The sequence below is a fragment of the Panicum virgatum genome, chromosome 4K (genome assembly GCF_016808335.1).
Source record: "Panicum virgatum strain AP13 chromosome 4K, P.virgatum_v5, whole genome shotgun sequence".
NCBI classification, from domain to species: domain Eukaryota; kingdom Viridiplantae; phylum Streptophyta; class Magnoliopsida; order Poales; family Poaceae; genus Panicum; species Panicum virgatum.
Genome location: NC_053139.1, coordinates 27,369,385 through 27,380,379, shown reverse-complemented (window position 1 = coordinate 27,380,379; position 10,995 = coordinate 27,369,385).

Here is a 10,995-nt window from a genome sequence, read left to right as displayed (position 1 = left end):
CCCTACCCACTCTATATGACCCAAGACTCAGGTTTAGGGGTTTTCGGAAGTTCGCATTCCGAACGGGGCAACGGGTACGATCTGGGCCCGACATGGCCGATATGGCCACTTGTCCACCGGAAGACATGCGTTTGAATTTTTTCGCAACGAACGCGCTCAACTCACTCCGTATGCCCCAAGTCTCATGTTTATGGGTTTTCGGAAGTTTGCTTTCCGGACGGGGCAATGGGTACAATCTGGGCCCGACAAGGCCAATATGGCCACCTGTGCACCGGAAGACACGCGATCGAATTTTTTCGCAACGAACGCGCCCAACCTACTCTGTATGACCCAAGACTCATGTATAGGGGTTTTCAGAAGTTCGCATTTCGAACGGGCCAACGGGTACGATCTGGGCCCGGTAGGCCCATTATGGCCACCTGTGCATCGGAAGGCACGCGGTCGAATTTTTTCGCAACGAACGTGCCCAACCCACTCTGTATGACCCAAGAATCATGTTTAGGGGTTTTCGGAATTTCGCATTTCGGACTGGCCAACGGGTACGATCTGGGCCTGGCAGGCCCGTTATGGCCACCTGTGCACCGGAAGGCATGCGGTAGAAATTTTTCAAAACGAACACACCCAACCCACTTCGTATTACCCAAGACTCATGTTTTGGGGTTTTCAGAAGTTCGCATTTTGGACGGGCCAACGGGTACGATCTGGGCCCGGCAGGCCCGTTATGGCCACCTGTGCACCAGATGGCACGCGGTAGAATTTTTTCACAACGAACACACACAACCCACTCCGTATTACCCAAGACTCATGCTTTGCTGTTTTCGTAAGTTCTCATTTCGGACGGGCTGTTTTCGTAAGTTCTCATTTCGGACGGGGCAACGGGTACGATCTGGGTCCGATAGGCCCGTTGTGGCCACCTGTGCAACGGAAGGCACGCGGTCGAATTTTATCACAACGAACGCACTCAACCCACTCCGTATGACCCAAGACTCTTGTTTAGGGGTTTTCAGAAGTTCGCATTTCGGATGGGGCAAATGGTACGATCCGGGCCTGATAGGCCTGTTATGCCCACATGTGCACCGGATGGCACACAGTCGAATTTTTTCACAACGAACGCACCCGACCCACTCTATACGACCCAAGACTCATGTTTAGGTGTTTTCGGAAGTTCGTATTCCGGACGGGGCAACGGGTACGATCTGCGCCCGACATGGCCGATATGGCCACTTGTGCACCGGAAGACACGCGTTTGAATTTTTTCGCAACGAACGCGCCTAACTCACTCCGTATGACCCAAGTCTCAAGTTTAAGGGTTTTCGGAAGTTTGCTTTCCGGACGGGGCAACGGGTACAATCTGGGCCCGACAAGGCCAATGCGGCCACCTAATCACCGGAAGACACGCGTTCGAATTTTTTTCGCAACGAACGCCCCCAACCCACTCTGTATGACCCAAGACTCATGTTTACAGGTTTTCGGAAGTTCGCATTTCGGACGGGCCAACGGGTACGATCTGGGCTCGGTAGGCCCGTTATGGCCACCTGTGCACCGGAAGGCACGCGGTCGAATTTTTTCGCAACGAACGCGCCCAACCCACTCTGTATGACCCAAGAAACATATTTAGGGGTTTTCAGAAGTTCGCATTTCGGACGGACCAACGGGTATGATCTGGGCCCGGCAGGCCCGTTATGGCCACCTGTGCTCCGGAAGGCACGCGGTAGAATTTTTTCACAACGAACACACCCAACCCACTCCGTATTACCCAAGACTCATGTTTTGGGGTTTTCGGAAGTTCGCATTTCGGAAGGGCCAACGAGTACGATCTGCGCCCCATATGGCCACCTGTGCAACGGAAGGCACGCGGTCGAATTTTTTCGCAACGAACGCACCCAACCCACTACATATCACCCAAGACTCATGTTTAGGGGTTTTCGGAAGTTCGCATTCCGGACGGGGCAACGGGTAAGATCTGGGCCGATATGGCCACTTGTGCACCGGAAGAAACGCGTTTGGATTTTTTCGCAACGAATGAGACCAACTCACTCCATATGACCCAAGTGTCATGTTTATGGGTTTTCGGAAGTTTGCTTTCTGAACGGGGCAATGGGTACGATCTAGGCCTGATAGGCCCGTTGTGGCCACCTGTGCGACGGAAGGCTCGCTGTCGAATTTTTTCGCAACGAACGCACGCAACCCACTACATATGACCCAAGACTAATGTTTAGGGGTTTTTGGAAGTTCGCATTTCGGACGGGGCAAAGGGTACGATCTGTGCCCGATAGTCCCGTTATGGCCACCTATGCACCGGAAGGCTCGCGATCGAATTTTTTCGCAACGAATGCACCCAACCCAGTATGTGTGACCCAAGACTCATGTTTACGGCTTTTCGGAAGTTCGCATTCCGTCGGGGCAACGGGTACGATCTGGGCCCGACCTGGCCGATATGGGCACTTGTGCACCGAAAGACACGTGTTGGAATTTTTTCGCAACGAAAGAACCCAAACCACTACATATGACCCAAGACTGATGTTTATGGGTTTTCGGAAGTTCGCATTTCGGACGGGACAACGGGTATGATTTGGGCTCGGCAGGCCCGTTATGGCCATCAATGCACCGGAAGGCACGCAGTCGAATTTTTTCGCCACGAATGCACCCAACCCACTACGTATGACCCAAGACTCATGTTTAGGGGTTTTCAGAAGTTCACATTTCGGATGGGGCAACGGGTACGATTTGGGCCCTGCAGGCCTGTTATGGCCACCTGTGCACCGGAAGGCACGCGGTCGAATTTTTTCACAACGAACGCGCCCAACCCACTCTGTATGACCCAAGAAGCATGTTTAGGGGTTTTTGGAAGTTCGCATTTCGGACGGGGCAATAGGTACGATCCGTGCCCGGTTGGCCCATTATGCCCACTTGTGCACCGGAAGGCACGCGGTAGAATTTTTTCGCAACGAACGCACCCAACCCACTCTATATGACCCAAGACTCATGTTTAGGGGTTTTCAGAAGTTCACATTCCGGACGGGGCAACGGGTACGATCTGGGCCCGACATGGCCGATATGGCCACTTGTGCACTGGAAGACACGCGATTGAATTTTTTCGCAACGAACATGCCCAACTCACTCCGTATGACCCTAGTCTCATGTTTATGGGTTTTCGGAAGTTTGCTTTCCGGACGGGGCAACGGGTACAATCTGGGCTCGACATGGCCAATACGGCCACCTGTTCACCGGAAGACACACGTTCGAATTTTTTCGCAACGAATGCCCCCAACCCACTCTGTATGACCCAAGACTCATGTTTACAGGTTTTCAGAAGTTCGCATTTCGGACGGGCCAACGGGTACGATCTGGGCTCGGTAGGCCCGTTATGGCAACCTGTGCACCGGAAGGCGCGCGGTCGAATTTTTTCGCAACGAACGTGCCCAACCCACTCTGTATGACCCAAGAAACATGTTTAGGGGTTTTCAGAAGTTCGCATTTCGGACGGACCAACGGGTATGATCTGGGCCCGGCAGGCCCGTTATGGCCACCTATGCACCGGAAGGCACGCGGTAGAATTTTTTCACAACGAACAGACCCAACCCACTCCATATTACCCAAGACTCATGTTTTGGGGTTTTCGGAAGTTCGCATTTCGGAAGGGCCAACGAGTACGATCTGGGCCCGATAGGCCCGTTATGGCCACCTGTGCAACGGAAGGCACGCGGTCGAATTTTTTCGCAACGAATGCACCCAACCCACTACATATGACCCAAGACTCATGTTTAGGGGTTTTCGGAAGTTCGCATTCCGGACGGGGCAACGGGTAAGATCTGGGCCGACATGGCCGATATGGCCACTTGTGCACCAGAAGAAACGCGTTTGAATTTTTTCGCAACGAATGAGACCAACTCACTCCGTATGACCCAAGTCTCATGTTTATGGGTTTTCGGAAGTTTGCTTTCCGAACTGGGCAATGGGTACGATCTGGGCCCGATAGGCCCGTTGTGGCTACCTGTGCAACGGAAGGCACGCGGTCGAATTTTTTCGCAACGAATGCACCCAACCCACTACATATGACCCAAGACTCATGTTTAGGGGTTTTCGGAAGTTCGCATTCCGGACGGGGCAACGGGTAAGATCTGGGCCGACATGGCCGATATGGCCACTTGTGCACCAGAAGAAACGCGTTTGAATTTTTTCGCAACGAATGAGACCAACTCACTCCGTATGACCCAAGTCTCATGTTTATGGGTTTTCGGAAGTTTGCTTTCCGAACTGGGCAATGGGTACGATCTAGGCCCGTTGTGGCCACCTGTGCAACGGAAGGCACGCGGTCGAATTTTTTCGCAACGAATGCACCCAACCCACTACATATGACCCAAGACTCATGTTTAGGGGTTTTCGGAAGTTCACATTCCGGACGGGGCAACGGGTACGATCTGGGCCCGACATGGCCGATATGGCCACTTGTGCACCGGAAGACACGCGTTTGAATTTTTTCGCAACGAACATGCCCAACTCACTCCGTATGACCCAAGTCTCATGTTTATGGGTTTTCGGAAGTTTGCTTTCCGGACGGGGCAACGGGTACAATCTGGGCACGACATGGCCCATATGTCCACATGTGCACCGAAAGACACGCGTTCGAATTTTTTCGCAACGAACGCACTCAACCCACTCCGTATGACCCAAGGCTCATGATTAGGGGTTTTCGGAAGTTCTCATTTTGAACGGGACAACGGGTACAATCTGGGCCCAGTAGGCCCGTTATGGCCACCTGTGCACCGGAAGGCACGCGGCCGAATTTTTTCGCAACGAACATGCCCAACCCACTCTGTATGACCCAAGAATCATGTTTAGGGGTTTTCGGAATTTCGCATTTCGGACGGGCCAACGAGTACGATCTGGGCCCGGCAGGCCCGTTATGGCCACCTGTGCACCGGAAGTCACGCGGTAGAAATTTTTCAAAACGAACACACCCAACCCACTTCGTATTACCCAAGACTCATGTTTTGGGGTTTTCAGAAGTTCGCATTTTGGACGGGCCAACGGGTACGATCTGGGCCCGGCAGGCCCGTTATGGCCACCTGTGCACCGGATGGCACGCGGTAGAATTTTTTCACAACGAACACACACAACCCACTCCGTTTTACCCAAGACTCATGCTTTGCTGTTTTCGTAAGTTCTCATTTCGGACGGGGCAACGGGTACGATCTGGGCCCGATAGGCCCGTTGTGACCACCTGTGCGACGGAAGGCTTGCGGTCGAATTTTTTCGCAACGAACGCACGCAACCCACTACGTATGACCCAAGACTGATGTTTAGGGGTTTTCGGAAGTTCGCATTTCGGACGGGGCAACGGGTATGATCTGGGCTCGGCAGGCCCGTTATGGCCATCAATGCACCGGAAGGCACGCAGTCGAATTTTTTCGCCACGAATGCACCCAACCCACTACGTATGACCCAAGACTCATGTTTAGGGGTTTTCAGAAGTTCGCATTTCGGATGGGGCAACGGGTACGATTTGGGCCCTGCAGGCCTGTTATGGCCACCTGTGCACCGGAAGGCACGCGGTCGAATTTTTTCATAACGAACGCGCCCAACCCACTCTGTATGACCCAAGAATCATGTTTAGGGGTTTTTGGAAGTTCGCATTTCGGACGGGGCAACAGGTACGATCCGGGCCCGGTTGGCCCGTTATGCCCACCTGTGCACCGGAAGGCACGCGGTCGAATTTTTTCGCAACGAACGCACCCAACCCACTCTATATGACCCAAGACTCATGTTTAGGGGTTTTCGGAAGTTCACATTCCGGACGGGGCAACGGGTACGATCTGGGCCCGACATGGCCGATATGGCCACTTGTGCACCGGAAGACACGCGATTGAATTTTTTCGCAACGAACATGCCCAACTCACTCCGTATGACCCAAGTCTCATGTTTATGGGTTTTCGGAAGTTTGCTTTCCGGACGGGGCAACGGGTATAATCTGGGCTCGACATGGCCAATACGGCCACCTGTTCACCGAAAGACACACGTTCGAATTTTTTCGCAACGAACGCCCCAACCCACTCTGTATGACCCAAGACTCCTATTTACAGGTTTTCGGAAGTTCGCATTTCGGACGGGCCAACGGGTACGATCTGGGCTCGGTAGGCCCGTTATGGCCACCTGTGCACCGGAAGGCACGCGGTCGAATTTTTTCACAACGAACGTGCCCAACCCACTCTGTATGACCCAAGAAACATGTTTAGGGGTTTTAAGAAGTTCGCATTTCGGACGGACCAACGGGTATGATCTGGGCCCGGCAGGCCCGTTATGGCCACCTGTGCACCGGAAGGCACGCGGTAGAATTTTTTCACAACGAACACAGCCAACCCACTCCGTATTACCCAAGACTCATGTTTTGGGGTTTTCGGAAGTTCGTATTTCGGAAGGGCCAACGAGTACGATCTGGGCCCGATAGGCCCGTTATGGCCACCTGTGCAACGGAAGGCACGCGGTCGAATTTTTTCGTTACGAACGCACCCAACCCACTACATATGACCCAAGACTCATGTTTAGGGGTTTTTGGAAGTTTGCATTCCGGACGGGGCAACGGGTAAGATCTGGGCCGACATGGCCGATATGGCCACTTGTGCACCGGAAGAAACGCGTTTGAATTTTTTCGCAACGAATGAGACCAACTCACTCCGTATGACCCAAGTCTCATGTTTATGGGTTTTCGGAAGTTTGCTTTCCGAACGGGGCAATGGGTACGATCTAGGCTCGATAGGCCCGTTGTGGCCACCTGTGCGACGGAAGGCTCGCGGCCGAATTTTTTCGCAGCGAACGCATGCAACCCACTACGTATGACCCAAGACTGATGTTTAGGGGTTTTCGGAAGTTCGCATTTCGGACGGGGCAAAGGGTACGATCTGTGCCCGATAGTCCCGTTATGGCCACCTATGCACCGGAAGGCTCGCGATCGAATTTTTTCGCAACGAATGCACCCAACCCAGTATGTGTGACCCAAGACTCATGTTTACGGCTTTTCGGAAGTTCGCATTCCGTCGGGGCAACGGGTACGATCTGGGCCCGACCTGGCCGATATGGCCACTTGTGCACCGAAAGACACGTGTTGGAATTTTTTCTCAATGAAAGAACCCAAACCACTACATATGTCCCAAGACTGATGTTTATGGGTTTTCGGAAGTTCGCATTTCAGACGGGGCAACGGGTATGATCTGGGCTCGGCAGGCCCGTTATGGCCATCAATGCACCGGAAGGCACGCGGTCCAATTTTTTCGCAACGAACGTGCCCAACCCACTCTGTATGTCCCAAGAAACATGTTTAGGGGTTTTCAGAAGTTCGCATTTCGGACGGACCAACGGGTATGATCTGGGCCCGGCAGGCCCGTTATGGCCACCTGTGCACCGGAAGGCACGCAGTAGAATTTTTTCACAACGAACACACCCAACCCACTCCGTATTTCCCAAGACTCATGTTTAGGGGTTTTCGGAAGTTCGCATTTCGGACGGGCCAACGGGTACGATCTGGGCCCGGTAGGCCCGTTATGGCCACCTGTGCACCGGAAGGCACGCAGTCGAATTTTTTCACAGCGAACGTGCCCAACCCACTCTGTATGACCCAAGAAACATGTTTAGGGGTTTTCAGAAGTTCGCATTTCGGACGGACCAACGGGTATGATCTGGGCCCGGCAGGCCCGTTATGGCCACCTGTGCACCGGAAGGCACGCGGTAGAATTTTTTCACAACGAACACACCCAACCCACTCCGTATTACCCAAGACACATGTTTTGGGGTTTTCGGAAGTTCGCATTTCGGAAGGGCCAACGAGTACGATCTGGGCCCGATAGGCCCGTTATGGCCACCTGTGCAACGGAAGGCACGCGATCGAATTTTTTCGCAACGAACGCACCCAACCCACTACATATGACCCAAGACTCATGTTTAGGGGTTTTCGGAAGTTCGCATTCCGGACGGGGCAACGGGTAAGATCTGGGCTGACATGGCCGATATGGCCACTTGTGCACCGGAAGAAACGCGTTTGAATTTTTTCGCAACGAATGAGACCAACTCACTCCATATGACCCAAGTCTCATGTTTATGGGTTTTCGGAAGTTTGCTTTCCGAACGGGGCAATGGGAACGATCTAGGCTCGATAGGCCCGTTGTGGCCACCTGTGCGACGGAAGGCTCGCGGTCGAATTTTTTCGCAACGAACGCATGCAACCCACTACGTATGACCCATGACTGATGTTTAGGGGTTTTCGGAAGTTCGCATTTCGGACGGGGCAAAGGGTACGATCTGTGCCCGATAGTCCCGTTATGGCCACCTATGCACCGGAAGGCTCGCGATCGAATTTTTTCGCAACGAATGCACCCAACCCAGTATGTGTGACCCAAGACTCATGTTTACGGCTTTTCGGAAGTTCGCATTCCGTCGGGGCAACGGGTACGATCTGGGCCCGACCTGGCCGATATGGCCACTTGTGCACCGAAAGACACGTGTTGGAATTTTTTCTCAACGAAAGAACCCAAACCACTACATATGTCGCAAGACTGATGTTTATGGGTTTTCGGAAGTTCGCATTTCGGACAGGGCAACGGGTATGATCTGGGCTCGGCAGGCCCGTTATGGCCATCAATGCACCGGAAGGCACGCAGTCGAATTTTTTCGCCACGAATGCACCCAACCCACTACGTATGACCCAAGACTCATGTTTAGGGGTTTTCAGAAGTTCGCATTTCGGATGGGGCAACGGGTACGATTTGGGCCCTGCAGGCCTGTTATGGCCACCTGTGCACCGGAAGGCACGCGATCGAATTTTTTCACAACGAACGCGCCCAACCCACACTGTATGACCCAAGAATCATGTTTAGGGGTTTTTGGAAGTTCGCATTTCGGACGGGGCAACAGGTACGATCCGGGCCCGGTTGGCCCGTTATGCCCACCTGTGCACCGGAAGGCACGCGGTCCAATTTTTTCGCAATGAACGCACCCAACCCACTCTATATGACCCAAGACTCATGTTTAGGGGTTTTCGGAAGTTCACATTCCGGACGGGGCAATGGGTACGATCTGGGCCCGACATGGCCGATATGGCCACTTGTGCACCGGAAGACACGCGTTTGAATTTTTTCGCAACGAACATGCCCAACTCACTCCGTATGACCCAAGTCTCATGTTTATGGGTTTTCGGAAGTTTGCTTTCCGGACGGGGCAACGGGTACAATCTGGGCACGACATGGCCAATATGTCCACATGTGCACCGAAAGACACGCGTTTGAATTTTTTCGCAACGAACGCACTCACCCACTCCGTATGACCCAAGGCTCATGATTAGGGGTTTTCGAAAGTTCTCATTTTGAACGGGGCAACGGGTACAATCTGGGCCCGGTAGGCCCGTTATGGCCATCTGTGCACCGGAAGGCACGCGGTCGAATTTTTTCCCAACGAACACGCCCAACCCACTCTGTATGACCCAAGAATCATGTTTAGGGGTTTTCGGAATTTCGCATTTCGGACGGGCCAACGGGTACGATCTGGGTCCGATAGGCCCGTTGTGGCCACCTGTGCAACGGAAGGCACGCGGTCGAATTTTATCGCAACGAACGCACTCAACCCTCTCCCGTATGACCCAAGACTCATGTTTAGGTGTTTTCAGAAGTTCGCATTTCGGACGGGGCAACGGGTACGTTTTGGGTCCTGCAGGGCTGTTATGGCCACTTGTGCACCGGAAGGCACGCGTTCGAATTTTTTCGCAACGAATGCACTGAACCACTCGTGTGACCCAAGTCTCATGTTTAGGGGTTTTCAGAAGTTCGCATTTCGGATGGGGCAAATGGTACGATCCGGGCCCGACAGGCCTGTTATGCCCACATGTGCACCGGAAGGCACACAGTCGAATTTTTTCACAACGAACACACCCAACCCACTCTATACGACCCAAGACTCATGTTTAGGGGTTTTCGGAAGTTCGTATTCCGGACGGGGCAACGGGTACGATCTGCGCCCGGCATGGCCGATATGGCCACTTGTGCACCGGAAGACACGCGTTTGAATTTTTTCGCAACGAACGCGCCTAACTCACTCCGTATGACCCAAGTCTCATGTTTAAGGGTTTTCGGAAGTTTGCTTTCCGGACGGGGCAACGGGTACAATCTGGGCCCGACATGGCCAATACGGCCACCTGTTCACCGGAAGACACACGTTCAAATTTTTTCACAACGAACGCCCCCAACCCACTCTGTATGACCCAAGACTCATGTTTACAGGTTTTCGGAAGTTCGCATTTCGGACGGGCCAACGGGTACGATCTGGGCTCGGTAGGCCCGTTATGGCCACCTGTGCACTGGAAGGCACGCGGTCGAATTTTTTCGCAACGAACGCGCCCAACCCACTCTGTATGACCCAAGAAACATGTTTAGGGGTTTTCAGAAGTTCGCATTTCAGACGGACCAACGGGTATGATCTGGGCCCGGCAGGCCCGTTATGGCCACCTGTGCACCGGAAGGCACGCGGTAGAATTTTTTCACAACGAACACACCCAACCCACTCCGTATTTCCCAAGACTCATGTTTTGGGGTTTTCGGAAGTTCGCATTTCGGAAGGGCCAACGAGTACGATCTGGGCCCGATAGGCCCGTTATGGCCACCTGTGCAACGGAAGGCACGCGGTCGAATTTTTTCGCAATGAACGCACCCAACCCACTACATATGACCCAAGACTCATGTTTAGGGGTTTTCGGAAGTTCGCATTCCGGACGGGGCAACGGGTAAGATCTGGGCCGACATGGCCGATATGGCCACTTGTGCACCGAAAGAAACGCATTTGAATTTTTTCGTAACGAATGAGACCAACTCACTCCGTATGACCCAAGTCTCATGTTTATGGGTTTTCGGAAGTTTGCTTTCCGAATGGGGCAATGGGTACGATCTAGGCCCGATAGGCCCGTTGTGGCCACCTGTGCGACAGAAGGCTCGCGGTCGAATTTTTTCGCAACGAACG